This window comes from Ranitomeya variabilis, chromosome 3 (genome assembly GCF_051348905.1).
Source record: "Ranitomeya variabilis isolate aRanVar5 chromosome 3, aRanVar5.hap1, whole genome shotgun sequence".
NCBI lineage: Eukaryota > Metazoa > Chordata > Amphibia > Anura > Dendrobatidae > Ranitomeya > Ranitomeya variabilis.
Genome location: NC_135234.1, coordinates 317,000,302 through 317,018,626, shown reverse-complemented (window position 1 = coordinate 317,018,626; position 18,325 = coordinate 317,000,302).

Genomic DNA, 18,325 nt, shown 5'->3' with positions numbered 1-18,325 from the left:
AAAATAGGTTACAGGAGTACGCAGGCGGCCTAGCTTTGTTCAGTGGAGGACAACTGTAAGGAGTGTCTGACACAGTTAGTAGGCCAAAATAATAAAGTGAGGTTAATGTCTTGCAAAAAAAAAGTTTCACAAATAAACATGTGGCATACCTAGGTACAGGGGTGGGCTCCTCTGCTGACTTGCAGACAGTGGTAGTTGGCGCAAAGTATTAACTGGTGTAAATGTAGGACAGGGCCCCTGAATATTTTTACTAGCAACAATCATGTCAACAAATTGGTATTGGCAGTGCCATTGAAGGATTTAACAGCACAGACTAAAGTGGAGCAGTGAGAGGTAATTTTGCAAGTGGTGAAGCACTGTTTGAGCTGGGGGGGGGACACTCTCTCGTGGGCGGCGGTACTGGCCCAGGGCCCCTCATGTTACGACGGTGTGTCTGACGTTGGGTGTGCACCACCACCGCCAGAGACACGTCATTGTACTATGAGGGACCCTGTGCCAGTACCGTCGCCCAAAAGTGGGCACACCCACCTGTCCAGGCAAATGGCACTCGCACGGGTGCTTGCGCAAAGTGGTGACCACGGCCCCGTGGGGGGAGTCAGGCCATTTAGGGAGGTGTTAAAATGGCCTATGATGGACATACTACAGGTGCAAATGGAGGAATTGGATCAGTCACTAAGAGGAGTCCAAAAGCAAAACCTTTTTACAGGAAAGCTACGTGTCAGCAGGGGAAGGTGGGGCAAAATAATTAGAAATCCATGATTGGTTCATTTTAATGAAGGTTAGATCATCAACATTTTGGGTAGCCAGACAAGTCCTTTTTTCTGTCAGTATTGAACCAGCAGCACTGAATACTCTTTCTGATAGCACACTAGCAGCTGGGCAAGCGAGCTTCTGTAATGCATATTCTGCCAATTCAGGCCAGGTGTCTATTTTAGATGCCCAGTAATCAAAGGGGAATGACGTGTTAGAGAGAACATCGATAAGGGAGGAAAAATAGTTAGTAACCATACTGGACAAATGTTGTCTCCTGTCACTTTGAATCGATGCAGCAGTACCTGTCGTGTCTGCGGTCATTGCGAAATCACTCCACAACCTGGTCATAAAACCCCTCTGTCCAATGCCACTTCTGATTTGTGCCTCTCTAACACCTCTTGCATGTTGCCCCCTGCAGCTCGTGTGAGAACCATCACCGCCGCTGTGTGCTAGGAATGCCTGAACCAAACGTTCTACAAGAGTTGCTTGTTTGGTAACCAATATTTGCTCAAGGTTCTCATGTGGCATGATATTTTGCAATTTCACTTTGTAGCGTGGATCCAGGAGGCAGGCCAACCAGTAATCGTCATCAGTCATCATTTTGATAATGCGGGGGTCCCTTTTTAGGATACGCAAGGCATAATCAGCCATGTGGGCCATTGTTCCAGGTGTCAAATCAATGCTTGTGCTGGGTTGAGGAGCACTTTCTTGCAAATCCACATCACTTGTCTCCCGCAAAAAACCTGTACCTGACCTTGCACCACCAACAGTTTCTATTCCCCCCTGAGAAGCTTCCTCCTTCCATTAATAATCATCCCCATCTTCCTCCTCCTCCTCCTCTTTGTCCGCAACCTCGTCCCCGAGACTTCCCTGAGCAGACAATGGCTGACTGTCATCAAGGCTTCCCTCCTCCTCGGCTGCAGACGCCTGCTCCTTAATGTGCGTCAAACTTTGCATCAGCAGACGCATTAGTGGGATGCTCATGCTTATGATGGCGTCGTCCGCACTGACCAGCCGTGTGCATTCCCCAAAACACTGAAGGACTTGACAGAGGTCTTGGAGCTTCGACCACTGCACACCAGACAACTCCATGTCTGCCATCCAACTGCCTGCTCGTGTATGTGTATCCTCCCACAAGTACATGACAGCAAGCCTCTGTTCGCACAGCCTCTGAAGCATGTGCAGTGTAGAGTTCCACCTTGTTGCAATGTCGATTATTAGGCAGTGCTGGGGAAGCTTCAACGATCGCTGATGGTTCTGCATACGGCTGGAGTGTACGGGCGAACGGCGGATGTGAGAGCAAAGTCGTCGCACCTTGAGGAGCAGGGCTGGTAACCCCGGATAACTTTTCAGGAAGCACTGCACCACCAGGTTCAAGGTGTGAGCCAGGCAAGGTATGTGCTTCAGTTCTGAAAGGGCTATGGCAGCCATAAAATTCCTCCCGTTATCACTGACTACCGTGTCTGCCTCAAGATGTACACTGCCCAGCCATGACTGAGTTTCTTGCTGCAAGAACTCGGCCAGAACTTCCGCAGTGTGTCTGTTGTCGCGCAAGCACTTCATTTCCAACACAGCCTGCTGACCCTTACCACTAGCTGTTCCATAATGGGACACCTCGTGTGCAACACTGGCAGCTGCAGATGGAGTGGTCGTGCGACTGCGCTCTGTGGATGAGCTTTCGCTTCGGCTGGAAGAGGAGGAGGAGTGGCGAACGCCTACAGCCAACTGTTTCCTAGACCGTGGGCTAGGCAGAACTGTCCCACTGTGGCTGTCCCCCGTGGACCCTGCATCCACCACATTAACCCAGTGTGCCGTGATGGACACGTAACGTCCCTGACCATGCCTACTGGTCCATGCATCAGTTGTGAGGTGCACCGTTCTACTGACTGATTGCCTCAGTGCATGGAGAATGCGGTCTTTGACATGCTGGTGGAAGGCTGGGATGGCTTTTCTCGAAAAGTGTCGACTGGGTAGCTCATAGTGTAGCGCCCCCACCGCCGCAGGGCCGAGGGGTACCCGGTACCGGGCCTGTGAGTCTCTGCTCTGGGGTTGTCACGGTGGCTAGGCCCGGTCCGTGACCCTGCCGAGGGGCGCACAGTGAATGATGCGATATGGATGATGTGACGGGTGGAGGTGGTGGTGAGGCTGTAGTGGTGCGGTGCAGTAAATAACGAGGACACCAGGTTGCAGTCTCTTTACCTCTTTACTGAAGATCTCTGGGTCCTCAGTCCGGAACCCGGATAACCAGGCTGCGCAAGTCCGGCCGGTCCAATGGCACCTCCAGAGTTCTCTTCACAGATGGAAATCGGTGCCTTCCTTCTAGCGCTAGGTGTTGTGGTCCTTCCCTGCTGTGCTTACAGAAAGTCCCCACAACTGTTGTGTCTGTTTCTTAAGTTCCCTCACAACTCGATTAGATGATGTTCTGCTAATCCTCCGTCCCTCCCTGGTGTTCTGGTTGGGACGGCACCCGTTTGACGGGTAGGCTCAGAGCTCTTCCGGGACCCTAGAGTCGCCCCTCTCCACAAGTTGCCCCCCAAGACTGCATAGGTGATTTAAGTTAGACAGCCCGCCTTAGACTGATTGCCCTGCCGCTGTTTGGAGTATTGCTTGAAGCTGAATGTTATGATACTCCCTCGGCGTTCCGGCCACCGGTAGTGCGCCTCAGTAGGATGTTGCTTTGGTCTTACAGCACGACTCCTACTGGTATTTCTCCTTTTGTGTGATCTCGTTTCTCACTCAGCACAATCTATCTCGCTTCTAATCCTTCCTTGGGCACCGCCGCTATGCTGAGCAGGCACGGTCCTGTCACGTTCGTTCAAGTTGCCAAGCCTCTGTCAGGATCCCACCCCTGACAGAGACCCTACTGTATCTTCCCCCACAACACCCTCTGCCACAAGGTGTTGCCTGGTTCCAACCCAGTCAGCTTTCTGATCTAACTTCCTGCTGACCCCCAGTTTACCCACTATGGTGGGGAGTGGCCTAGTGAATAGAACCCTTAGCTCCCCCCGGAGGCCCGACTGTGAAATGTATTGGTGTCTGTGATACCTGATCAGATGAACTCCTTCAGTGCCATCAGACGCACCATAGCTCCCCTTAGTGGCGGAGCCACAGTACTGCAACGACCAGGACTCTGGGGCGCTGCACTCCCCCCTGGTTAAACACAGTACTCCGGGACTGGGAAGAAAACAACAATACAAGTTAGCAAAAAGACATACAGTTTTGTTGAGTGTAATAACAATAAGCATATTTAAACAGGCTTCCCTTTATGGGAGGTGAGGACACTTGAACGTTACAAAACATGGTTAAATATCATAGCAACATGCTATAAATAACTGGCTTCTACCCAACCGGGTATTCTACTAAGTGCAAAATTGTTGAACAATAATTTAACATTGCCTTTAAGGACATACACTCTGAATCCACTAAAGACCTTCTTATAATCACATTATAAGGCAATTTAACTTTTCCATTCTCCTTCTTAAAATCTGCAGGACCGCCTGTCCTAACGGCACCAGACCTACTGCCTCTCCCTTCTATGCAGGACCGCCCCGTTCAGCCCGGGCCTACTGCCTTTTCAACAACTATACACAGTATAGAACATAACAGTACTTTCAGTTTAAGAGCACCGAGCCATTTTTACCTGACTCCTCTAAGGACTCAGGGTTCACCTTCTATCCCCACTATCTATCAACATTATCAAAAACGGTTTCTTTTATCGAACATTAATTCTTCTCATTTTCTTCCTCACTAACATGCATGCTGGACACCACGTCTACCCCTACGGGCCCACTGCATCCTTCTTCTAGCTTTCACTTTCTGTCGGAGAACATCATCAGCATTTCTTTACAATTAACTAGTCGGATACATATAACTTTCTCATAAAAACATTATCTTCACTTTCTTTCACCAAACATTATTGCTATCTCTTAGCCTTTAAAGCAATATCACCATTTATGTGCATCAAATGAACATCCCCTTTAAGAGGGGACCAAGTCTCTATGAGGTAGCACGTCTTCTCAAGCTACCAGTCCATACTCAGCAAAGGTTCCAGTGTGGTATCTTCACAAAGAGTCCTTCTTTAAGTAAAACCAGTAGGGAGCACCTTTAATAAGGTGCAAACTATGTACAAAGAGTTTGTATCATGCACTGTTCATGATTGCGGCAGTTCTTTTTAACTGAAAACTTGTGCAACAAAAACTCAGAAAAATAAACAAAACAATAGGGATCCCGGGTCAACAAAAGGATCCCCTTTAGAGTTAACCCTGGACGGGTTTAGCAGCAAAATCAGGAAACAAACAAACAGTTAAGAACTATGTACACATTTTAAGAGTAGTATTATCTTACTCATTTGGTGCAGAAGGTGGTTTCCTCCCGGGCCTCACCAGACCAACGGGTCGTCCTGCTGGTTCAAGGAGCGGGTCCCGCCCCAACAACGACAGGATCCCTCGCCGGGATGTTCTTTTCACCGATGCACCAGCACGCCCCCAAGGTACATGGTGGGTCCGGGCTCCTTGCCGCTCCGCAGGGACAGGTTCGGTGGCTCCTGCAGCAGGAGGTTCATCCTCTGATGCTCCGGCAGCGGCCTGGAGTGCGACGCATCGCTGGACGCCCCGCGCCATCCAGCCAGCCTCGCCTGTTGCCCTCCTCCACCTGGTGTAAGTTACGGCATCACCGGGCTCCAGGTCGCGAGTAAACCTTCCTCCGCAGGGCTCGACCTCCTCCCGGTCCACGTGGACTTGTAGCGGCTCCCCGATCTCCTGTATAACCCCTCTTCCATGTCGGGGGTTGAAGGAGACCACTACACCCCAGTGGGACGATGGGACCTCTGCAACGGTGGTCAGATCAACCTGGGTTGCCGGTTGTGGTCGGTTTCGCCATGCAGCCACCAAGCGCTGCAGGTGTTCGGCCTCTGGCACAATCTTCAGGCCTTGTGTCTGCAGCGCACCTTCAGCCGCGGCCGGGTTGGAGGGAGCAGGGGACACCGGAGTCAAACGGACCTCCGTGGGCTGGCCCAGCCGAGCGAGCACGCGGGCATCAGCCTCCAAGCGGCGTGCGATCTGGCGGGCCTCGGCTGCAGCTACACACTCCTCAGACGGTGGCAAGGGGGATCGGCCCATCGGTAGCTCCGTGAGGGTCAGTCCCCGCAACGTTGGCGCATCTGGGGCTGTGTCGGGCGGTGCAGCCTCAGGCTGAATCGGGTCAGTCCCACGCGGTGTTCTCGGTGTCGCCATCTTTTCTCCTTCTCCAGTGTCCTCTTCCCGCGGTCTCTTTCGTGGGCGGCCCCGTCTCCATGGTCTCCACCCTCCAAACAGGATCAGGAGGCGGACCTCGGCTGTTGACGGACACGTCCTCAGGACACAGAAATATTTAGACTGGGCGGCCATGATTTTTCCGCGCTCTTCGGCTGGTCTACGCCTACTCCACGCCCCTCTTCTCTTCCTGCGCTCACCTCAGCGCTGTAATGGCGGCGGATTTTGGCGGCAAGTGGCGCAGCACAGTCCTTGCAATAAAGTACAGTCCAAACACAACAAATCACAGTTCCAAGACACACATGACCTGATTCTTCAGGCTTAAGTAGATCCTGTTTGTGACGCCAAGTTGTAGCGCCCCCACCGCCGCAGGGCCGAGGGGTACCCGGTACCGGGCCTGTGAGTCTCTGCTCTGGGGTTGTCACGGTGGCTAGGCCCGGTCCGTGACCCTGCCGAGGGGCGCACAGTGAATGATGCAATATGGATGATGTGACGGGTGGAGGTGGTGGTGACGCTGTAGTGGTGCGGTGCAGTAAATAACGAGGACACCAGGTTGTAGTCTCTTTACCTCTTTACTGAAGATCTCTGGGTCCTCAGTCCGGAACCCGGATAACCAGGCTGCGCAAGTCCGGCCGGTCCAATGGCACCTCCAGAGTTCTCTTCACAGGTGGAAATCGGTGCCTTCCTTCTAGCGCTAGGTGTTGTGGTCCTTCCCTGCTCTGCTTACAGAAAGTCCCCACAACTGTTGTGTCTGTTTCTTAAGTTCCCTCACAACTCGATTAGATGATGTTCTGCTAATCCTCCGTCCCTCCCTGGTGTTCTGGTTGGGACGGCACCCGTTTGACGGGTAGGCTCGGAGCTCTTCCGGGACCCTAGAGTCGCCCCTCTCCACAAGTTGCCCCCCAAGACTGCATAGGTGATTAAAGTTAGACAGCCCGCCTTAGACTGACTGCCCTGCCGCTGTTTGGAGTATTGCTTGAAGCTGAATGTTATGATACTCCCTCGGCGTTCCGGCCACCGGTAGTGCGCCTCAGTAGGATGTTGCTTCGGTCTTACAGCACGACTCCTACTGGTATTTCTCCTTTTGCGTGATCTCGTTTCTCACTCAGCACAATCTATCTCGCTTCTAATCCTTCCTTGGGCACCGCCGCTATGCTGAGCAGGCACGGTCCCGTCACGTTCGTTCAAGTTGCCAAGCCTCTGTCAGGATCCCACCCCTGACAGAGACCCTACTGTATCTTCCCCCACAACACCCTCTGCCACAAGGTGTTGCCTGGTTCCAACCCAGTCAGCTTTCTGATCTAACTTCCTGCCTGACCCCCAGTTTACCCACTATGGTGGGGAGTGGCCTAGTGAATAGAACCCTTAGCTCCCCCCGGAGGCCCGACTGTGAAATGTATTGGTGTCTGTGATACCTGATCAGATGAACTCCTTCAGTGCCATCAGACGCACCATAGCTCCCCTTAGCGGCGGAGCCACAGTACTGCAACGACCAGGACTCTGGGGCGCTGCAATAGCATGGTACTGCGTAGGCCATCAAGGCTTTGAAAGCTTTGCTTTCAACCAACCGTTAGGGCATCATCTCTAATGATATAAGTCTACCAATGTGGGCGTTCGAACCCTGTGTACGCGGATGAGAGGGTGAGTACTTTCTTTTCCTAATGAGAGTCTCTTGGAGGGTGAGCTGGACTGGCGAGGTGCATATGGTGGGACTTGCGGTGGTGGTGGTGGACATGGCGGATTTAGAGAGGGTTGGTGATGGGATTCTCGATGTAGGCCTACATGCTGTGTTTCCTACCAATAAAACCTTCTTGCCACAGCTTGCATTGATGTGCCATGCTGGATGAGCTGCACTACCTGAGCCATTTGTGTGGGCTGTAGAGTCCTTCTCATGCTACCACGAGTGTGAAAGCACAACCAACATTCAAAAGTGACCAAAACATCAGCCAGAAAGCATTGGTACTGAGATGTGGTCTGTGGTCCCCACCTGCAGAACCACTCCTTTATTGAGTGTGTCTTGATAATTGCCAATAATTTCCATCTGTTGTCTATTCCATTTGTGCAACAGCATGTGAAATTGATTGTCAATAAGTGTTGCTTCCAAAGTGGACAGTTTGATTTCACAGGAGTTTGATTTACTTGGAGTTATATTTTGTTGTTTAAGTGTTCCCTTTATTTTTTTTGAGCAGTGTATATACAGGGAGGGCCATATATACAGTACGGATACTCCTAAATAAAATGGGAATGGTTGGCGATATCAACTTCCTGTTTGTGGCACATTAGTATATCGGAGGGGAAAACTTTTCAAGATGGGTGGTGACCATGGCAGCCATTTTGAACTCTGCCATTTTGGATCCAACTTTATTTTTTCAATGGGAAGAGGGTCATGTGACACATTAAACTTATTGAGAATTTCACAAGAAAAACAATGGTGTGCTTGGTTTTAAACGTAACTGTATTCTTTCATGAGATATTTACAAGTTTCTCTTTTTTTACAGCCATTGACATGTCGCAGAGGTTAACAGGTGAGAAGCGGATAGAAATTGTGTTGATGTCTGGAGAACACAGTACCCGGGTCATTGCAGCAGATTTCAATGCAAGACACCATACGCAAGAAAACTGTCACCATTCCCATGTTATTTAGGTGTATCCATATAAATGGCCCACCCAAAATAGTTTACCTCATCACTGAACATAATGTTGAAACTGAGGGTCCTGTTCAAATTTTTGTTTTGCCCATTCTGCAAATTCAGCGTGCCGATCTGGCATCAGTCGAACATCCCTTCGGCAGATATTAGCTACTCACAAATTGTACCCTTACAAAATCCAGCAGCTGCAGCATCTCTCTCAAGGAGGATGACCCAGATCGGCACACTGAAGTTTTCAACCTCCCATGTACTAATGTGCCACTAACAGGAAGTTGATATCACCAACCATTCCCATTTTATGCAGGTGAATCCATATAGGTGTATCCATATACATTGCCCACCCTGTACACATAGAATACATAGATGTACAGATATCAGTGACATATATATATATATATATATATATATATATATATATATATATATATACACAGTGGGGCAAAAAAGTATTCAGTCAGTCAGCAATAGTGCAAGTTCCACCACTTAAAAAGATGAGAGGCGTCTGTGATTTACATCATAGGTAGACCTCAACTATGGGAGACAAACTGAGAAAAAAAAATCCAGAAAATCACATTGTCTGTTTTTTTATCATTTTATTTGCATATTATGGTGGAAAATAAGTATTTGGTCAGAAACAAAATTTCATCTCAATACTTTGTAATATATCCTTTGTTGGCAATGACAGAGGTTTTCTGTAAGTCTTCACAAGGTTGCCACACACTGATGTTGGTATGTTGGCCCATTCCTCCATGCAGATCTCCTCTAGAGCAGTGATGTTTTTGGCTTTTCGCTTGGCAACACGGACTTTCAACTCCCTCCAAAGGTTTTCTATAGGGTTGAGATCTGGAGACTGGCTAGGCCACTCCAGGACCTTGAAATGCTTCTTACGAAGCCACTTCTTCGTTGCCCTGGCGGTGTGCTTTGGATCATTGTCATGTTGAAAGACCCTGCCATGTTTCATCTTCAATGCCCTTGCTGATGGAAGGAGGTTTGCACTCAAAATCTCACGATACATGGCCCCATTCATTCTTTCATGTACCCGGATCAGTCATCCTGGCCCCTTTGCAGAGAAACAGCCCCAAAGCATGATGTTTCCACCACCATGCTTTACAGTAGGTATGGTGTTTGATGGATGCAACTCAGTATTCTTTTTCCTCCAAACACGACAAGTTGTGTTTCTACCAAACAGTTCCAGTTTGGTTTCATCAGACCATAGGACATTCTCCCAAAACTCCTCTGGAGCATCCAAATGCTCTCTAGCAAACTTCAGACGGGCCCGGACATGTACTGGCTTAAGCAGTGGGACACGTCTGGCACTGCAGGATCTGAGTCCATGGTGGCGTAGTGTGTTACTTATGGTAGGCCTTGTTACATTGGTCCCAGCTCTCTGCAGTTCATTCACTAGGCGTGGTTCTGGGATTTTTGCTCACCGTTCTTGTGATCATTCTGACCCCACGGGGTGGGATTTTGCGTGGAGCCCCAGATTGAGGGAGATTATCAGTGGTCTTGTATGTCTTCCATTTTCTAATTATTGCTCCCACTGTTGATTTCTTCACTCCAAGCTGGTTGGCTATTGCAGATTCAGTCTTCCCAGCCTGGTGCAGGGCTACAATTTTGTTTCTGGTGTCCTTTGACAGCTCTTTGGTCTTCACCATAGTGGAGTTTGGAGTCAGACTGTTTGAGGGTGTGCACAGGTGTCTTTTTATACTGATAACAAGTTTAAACAGGTGCCATTACTACAGGTAATGAGTGGAGGAAAGAGGAGACTCTTAAAGAAGAAGTTACAGGTCTGTGAGAGCCAGAAATCTTGAAATTTTGTTTCTGACCAAATACTTATTTTCCACCATAATATGCAAATAAAATGATAAAAAAACAGACAATGTGATTTTCTGGATTTTTTTTTCTCAGTTTGTCTCCCATAGTTGAGGTCTACCTATGATGTAAATTACAGACGCCGCTCATCTTTTTAAGTGGTGGAACTTGCACTATTGCTGACTGACTAAATACTTTTTTGCCCCACTGTATATATATATATATATATATATATATATATATATATATATATATAGCATAGATAGCTCGAATAAAAGTCGGCAATTCATGTGCACGTACAGTAAAATCACAGAGTGACAGCTTGGAATAGAATAGATATGTACACATAGAATACATAGATATGTAGATGTCAGTGGCACACACATATATACAGGTGCTTCTCACAAAATTAGAATATCATCAAAAAGTTAACATATTTCAGTTCTTCAATACAAAAAGTGAATCTCATATATTATATAGAGTCATTACAAACAGAGTGATGTATTTCAAGTGTGTTAGGAGTTGAGTTTCCTCTGCTGCACAGGGGGAATCTCGATCCGTGTCTGCTGCGGTCTCCCATTCTCCATCGGCTGCAGTGGAGCCTGCTCAGCGGAGACGTCGGTCCCAGCGTCTCACGAGTCTGATTCAGTGCAAAGGGTTTTTGCTGCTTCTCCAGGCTCTGCTATTGTACCCTGCACTGATCTACGGCGAACAGGTTTTTCTGGGACTAAGTCCTGCTTTGCACACACTGAGCATGCCCAGGGCAGGGCTGCCACTAGAAATTTCGGGGCCCCATACTGGCAAAATTTCCGGGGCCCCCTTGAGACTCCGCCCAGGCTCCACCCCAGCCCCGCCTCCACGCTCCACCCCTCAAACTGACCACAGTCCCACCGCTCTCTCTTGGAAAATCTCCACTTCTCACCTATCACACATTGACAGTTCCCATCACCAGATCACACATGTAGCCGGCAGCTTTTGTTTTGGCCAATAGATTTTTTTAAGCCACCAAAATGACAAGGTAGACACTTTTGGCCGGGCCCTACTCTACTGTAACCTATTAAATATTTGTTAAAATATGCAGTACAATTTAGGTATATTTTTATTTTTCAATTTTTAAAATGACCTATAATACCACATACAAGGAACAAATACCACAGCACCATGACCAGACATCATATTATCACCACAGTGACCTATAATACTATCTACAAGGCACAAATACCGCCACACCATGACCAGATGACATATTACCACCACAGTGATCGAATAATATCAAATACAAGGAACAAATACCACAACATCATGACCAGACCACATATTACCACCACAGTGATCGAATAATATCAAATACAAGGAACAAATACCACAACATCATGACCAGACCACATATTACCAACACATAGTGACTGAATACTACAATACTGATCAATAATAAAAAAAAACACAATACTATCACCATAAGTGCCATTATACACAGGAGATCTGTACTTAGTATGCAGTGTCTGTGTACAGGTAATACAGTGATCACCAGTGACATTATACACAGGAGCTCTGTATATAGTCTATAGGTAATCCAGTGATCACTGGTGATATTATACACAGGACCTCTGTATATAGTATACAGTGTATAGTGTCAATGTATAGGTAACACACTGACTTACCAGTGACGTCTCTAGGTGAAGTCCTTCATCTTTCATCCCGCACAGACCACCATCACTTCATGCAGCCAGGACTCGTCTCTGCAGAAAATAACACAGTTATCTCGAGTTCCACTTGCAGAACACATTACTTAATTTTCCCAACTTCTACATTACACCACATGAAGAAGGCGACATAGTATCATTCTACACAGTAATAGGACCGCCCCTCCATTTAAAACAGTGTACTCAAAAAATAAAATAAATACATCACTGCAGTAATAATATCCCTTAATTAGCCTCTATGGTAATAATATTTGCCATCCTGGCCCCGTGTGTCTCATTACTGGGGTCAGCCATATGTTCTCCCATCCTGCCCTAATGAGTATCCATCCTGCCCCATATGATCTCCCCATCCTGCCCCATCTGTCTCCATCGTATCCATCCTGCCCCATGATCCTGCCCCATCTGTCTCCAATCCTGCCTCCAGTGTCTCCAATCATGCCCGTTTCACCATTCTGCCCCGTCTCCAATCAGGCCCCCATTTCCCAATTCTGCCCCATCTGTTTCCATTCCTGCCCCAGTGTCTCCGGTCATGCCCCAGTGTCTCCAGTCATGCCCCAGTGTCTGTCATCCTGCCCCGTGTCTCCAATCATGCCCTGTTTCTCCTTTATGCCCCCGTGTCCAGCTTTCTGCCCCTGTGTCCAGCTTTCTGCCCCTGTGCCCAGCTTTCTGCCCCTGTGCCCAGCTTTCTGCCCCCCTGTGCCCAGCTTTCTGCCCCCTTGTGCCCAGCTTTCTGCCCCCCTGTGCCCAGCTTTCTGCCCCCCTGTGTCCAGCTTTCTGCCCCGTGTCCTGCTTTCTGCCCCCCTGTGCCCAGCTTTCTGCCCCTGTGTCCAGCTTTCTGCCCCTGTGTCCAGCTTTCTGCCCCTGTGCCCAGCTTTCTGCCCCCCTGTGCCCAGCTTTCTGCCCCCCTGTGCCCAGCTTTCTGCCCCCCTGTGTCCTGCTTTCTGCCCTCCTGTGTCCTGCTTTCTGCCCCCCTGTGCCCAGCTTTCTGCCCCCCCCTGTGCCCAGCGTTCTGCCCCTGTGCCCAGCGTTCTGCCCCTGTGTCCAGCGTTCTGCCCCTGTGTCCAGCGTTCTGCCCCTGTGTCCAGCGTTCTGCCCCTGTGTACAGCGTTCTGCCCGTGTCCAGCGTTCTGCCCCTGTGTCCAGCGTTCTGCCCGTGTCCAGCGTTCTGCCCCTGTGTCCAGCGTTCTGCCCCTGTGTCCAGCGTTCTGCCCGTGTCCAGCATTCTGCCCCCTCCTGTGTCCAGCGTTCTGCCCCCTCCTGTGTCCAGCGTTCTGCCCCCTCCTGTGTCCAGCGTTCTGCCCCCTCCTGTGTCCAGCGTTCTGCCCCCTCCTGTGTCCAGCGTTCTGCCCCCTCCTGTGTCCAGCGTTCTGCCCCCCCTGTGTCCAGCGTTCTGCCCCCCCTGTGTCCAGCGTTCTGCCCTCCTGTGTCCAGCGTTCTGCCCCCTCCTGTGTCCATCGCTCTGCCCCCTGTGTCCAGCGTTCTGCCCCCCCTGTGCCCAGCGTTCTGCCCCCCGTGTCCAGCGTTCTGCCCCCCCCTGTGTCCAGCGTTCTGCCCCCCCTGTGTCCAGCGTTCTGCCCCCTCCTGTGTCCAGCGTTCTGCCCCCTCCTGTATCCAGCGCTCTGCCCCCCGTGTCCAGCGTTCTGCCCCCTCGTGTCCAGCGTTCTGCCCCCTCCTGTGTCCAGCGTTCTGCCCCCCCTGTGTCCAGCGTTCTGCCCCCCGTGTCCAACGTTCTGCCCCCTCCTGTGTCCAGCGCTCTGCCCCCCCTGTGTCCAGCGTTCTGCCCCCTCCTGTGTCCAGCGTTCTGCCCCCCCTGTGTCCAGCGCTCTGCCCCCTCCTGTGTCCAGCGTTCTGCCCCCTCCTGTGTCCAGCGTTCTGCCCCCTCCTGTGTCCAGCGCTCTGCCCCCTCCTGTGTCCAGCGCTCTGCCCTCCCTGTGTCCAGCGTTCTGCCCCCTCCTGTGTCCAGCGCTCTGCCCCTCCTGTGTCCAGCGTTCTGCCCCCTCCTGTGTCCAGCGCTCTGCCCCTTCCTGTGTCCAGCGCTCTGCCCCCCCTGTGTCCAGCGTTCTGCCCCCTCCTGTGTCCAGCGCTCTGCCCCCCCTGTGTCCAGCGTTCTGCCCCCTCCTGTGTCCAGCGCTCTGCCCCCTCCTGTGTCCAGCGTTCTGCCCCCCTGTGTCCAGCGTTCTGCCCCCTCCTGTGTCCAGCGCTCTGCCCCCTCCTGTGTCCAGCACTCTGCCCCCTCCTGTGTCCAGCGTTCTGCCCCCCTGTGTCCAGCGTTCTGCCCCCTCCTGTGTCCAGCGCTCTGCCCCCTCCTGTGTCCAGCGCTCTGCCCCCTCCTGTGTCCAGCGTTCTGCCCCCCTGTGTCCAGCGTTCTGCCCCCTCCTGTGTCCAGCGCTCTGCCCCCTCCTGTGTCCAGCGCTCTGCCCCCTCCTGTGTCCAGCGCTCTGCCCCCTCCTGTGTCCAGCGCTCTGCCCCCGTGTCCAGCGTTCTGCCCCCTCCTGTGTCCAGCGTTCTGCCCCCCTGTATCCAGCGTTCTGCCCTCCTGTGTCCAGCGTTCTGCCCCCTCCTGTGTCCAGCGTTCTGCCCCCCCTGTGTCCAGCGTTCTGCCCCCTCCTGTGTCCAGCGCTCTGCCCCCTCCTGTGTCCAGCGCTCTGCCCCCCCTGTGTCCAGCGCTCTGCCCCTCCTGTGTCCAGCGCCCTGCCCCCTCCTGTGTCCAGCGCTCTGCCCCCTCCTGTGTCCAGCGCTCTGCCCTTTCCACAAAAATGATCTTTTCACCCCCAGATTTTTACTTTCACAAAGGTAACAGGAGAAATTGGACCCCAAAATTTATTGTGCAATTTATGCTGAGTACGCTGATACCCCATATGTGGGGGGGATCACTGTTTGGGCACACATCAGGATCGGAAGGGAAGTAGTGACGTTTTAAAATGCAGACTTTGATGGAATGGTCTGCGGGCGTCATGTTGCATTTGCAGAGCCCCTGATGTACCTAAACAGCAGAAACCCCCCACAAGTGACCTAATTTTGGAAAAAAGACCTCCCAAGGAACTTATCTAGATATGTGTTGAGCATTTTGAACGCCCAAGTGCTTCACAGAAGTTTGACGCAAAGCCATAAAAATAAAAAATATTTTTTTTCCCACAAAAACTATTTTTTAGCCCCAAATTTTTTTTTTATTTTTGCAAGGGCAACAGGAGAAACTAGACCCCAAAAGTTGTTGTCCAGTTAGTCCTGAGTATGCGGATACCCCATATGTGGGGGTAAACCACTGTTTGGGCGCACGGCAGAGCTCAGAAGGGAGGGAGCACAATTGACTTTTTGAGCACAAAATTGTCTGTCGCGTTTGGAGGCCCCCTGATGTACCTAAACAGTGGAAACCCCCCAATTCTAACTCCAACCGTAACCCCAACACACCCCTAATGCTAATCCCAACAAAAACATAACCCTAATCACAACCCTAATGCCAAAACACCCCTAACCCTAATCCCAACCCTAACCTTAACTCTAATCCCAAAGCTAACTGTAGCGCACCCACTTTAAGGGCAGTGGGGTACTCGGTACCGGGTCCTTCAGTTCGGGCGATGTCACGGTGGCCTGACGCGGTCCGTGGCCCTTTTGAGGGGCGTCCAATTAAAGGTGAAGTTTGTCTAGTGTTCGTGACGCCACCTGTGGTACTCGGTCAGGGTGACCAACGCTGCTTAGGGGTCCGCTGGGGTGATGGAATGGCAGCTAGATGGTATACCTTCCCACAGGTGAAGTATGTCCCCAGGGCTTCCCAGATGTGTAGGTGGTAATGGTGGACAATGTAAGGCGCAATGAATAACGAGGACACAGGATTGCAGTCTCTTTACCTTTTACTGAAGACTTCAGCGTCCACAGTCCAGAGTACAGATCACAGGGCAGGCAGAGTCCAGCCGGTCCGAAGGCAAATCCAGAGTTCTCCTATCCAGGTGGAAATCAGTAGCCTTCCTACTAGCGCCCGTGTGTTGTAGTACCTCCCTGCTGAGCACCACGGGATAGTCCTCACAACCTTTGTAGATGTTCTAGATGTTATCTCTTCCTCTCTGTCCCCCAGATGGTATGGATAGGACATACCCATATGACTGATGGCCTGAGGCTTGTTTATAGGGACCCTAGAGATGCCCCGACCCCCACAATTTGCCACTGTGTCTTCTTAGGTTTTAAGGTCGGGCAGCCAACTTGGAATTGACTGTCCTGCCGGTCATTGAAGTAATGCGTAGAGTCAATTACTCCCTCGGTATTCCGGCCACCGGCTACGCACCTCAGAAGGAGGCTGCCTGTCTCGGGGCAAAACTCCTCCCGGTGTTTTCTCCTTGTGCTGTGACTTCGTTTCTCACTCCCTGCAACACAATTCCTTTCTTGTCCTTCCTTAGAATGCTGCCACACATGGGGCAGGCGCAGCCCCGTGTCTTTCTGTCTCATGCTAGGCCTGTCAGGATCCCACCCCTGACAAGGGTCCTCTGTCTGCACCTCAGATGTTCCTCCTTTCCCCCTGTCTGCCTTACAGGTGTTGCCTGGGCAAAGCCCAGTCAGCTTCTCTCTAACTTTCTATCCAAACCACCAGTTTTACCCTTCTGTGAGGCGTGCCCTACTAGATAGGAGCATGGCTCCCCCTGGTGGTCTGGAGTGTGAAGTGTGGTGTCTGTTTTGTGATACCTGGAAAGATGAACTCCTTTCGTACCATCAGACGTAATATCACTCCCCCTTGTGGAAGAATGACATTACTGCAGCAACCAGGACTCTGGGGCACTGCATAACCCTAATCCCAAACATAACCCTAATGCCAATCCTAACCCTAATACCAACCCTAACCCTAATCCAAACCCTAATCCCAACCCTAACCCTAATCCCAACTCTAAACCTAACTTTAGCCCCAACCCTAACTTTAGCCCCAACCCTAACCCTAACTTTAGCCCAAACCCTGACCCTAACTTTAGCCCCAACCCTAGCCCTAACTTTAACCCCAACACTAACCCTTACTTTAGCACCAACCATTACCCTAGCCCTAACCCTAACTTTAGCCCCAACCCTAACCCTAACTTTAGCACCAACCCTAACCCTAGCCCTAACCCTAACTTTAGCCCCAACCCTAACCCTAACTTTAGCACCAACCCTAACCCTAGCCCTATCTTTAGCCCCAACCCTAACCCTAGCCCTAACCCTAATAGGAAAATAGAAATACATCCTTTTTTTATTTTATTATTTTATTTTTTCCTAACTAAGGGGGTGATAAAGAGGGGGGTTATTTACATTTTTTTTATTTTGAACACTGTGATAGTATCTCACAGTGACCAAAATAAAACAAGAGGAAGAATCTTCCTCTGCTGGCCGGCAGATCAAGGCGGGCGCACTGCGCATGTGCCCTCCATTTTCTTCCCGGGGGAAGAAGCCGGCGGCCAGGAGAGGACGCAGGAGGACCCAGGGACACCGGTAAGTATAACAGGGTCCCCGATCCCCCTATTTCTCTGTCCTCTGATGTGCGATCACATCAGAGGACAGAGAATGACACACCGCTTTTTTTTTTCTTTTTGCGGTCGCCGGTAAATGGTTAATTACCAGCTATCGCAAAACGGGGGTCAGTAAAAACCGACCCCGATCATGTTCTTTGAGGTCTCGGCTACCCCGGCAGCCGAGACCCCAAAGATCCGCCGGGTGCCGGCCGGCGGGTGCACTGCGCATGCGCCCGCCATTTTTTTCCCGGAAAAAGATGGCGGCGCCCATCGAGAGCCACGAGGAGCATCGGGGGAGACGGGTGAGTATCGGGGGGCTATTGGGGACCCTATTTCTCTGTCCTCTGATGTGCGATCACATGTGCGATCATTTTGTGGCCGCCGGTAAATGGTTACTTATCGGCGATCGCAACCCGGGGGTCGGTAGAAACCAACCCGAATCATGTTCTCTGGGGTCTTGGCTACCTCTGGCAACCAAAACCCCAGAGAAAATCCGACTCTGGGGGGCGCTATACACTTTTTCCACAGCGCCGTTAATTAACGGCGCTGTGGTTTAAGTACCCTTAACTGCCATCGTTAAAAGGCGTATCGGCGGTCGTTAAGGGGTTAAAAAGAGTAGTTTGACAATAAATGGCTTCACCCAACCACTGACCTTGAGTGGAGAAAAAGTTTTGGTGTTATCATTCACATTTCTC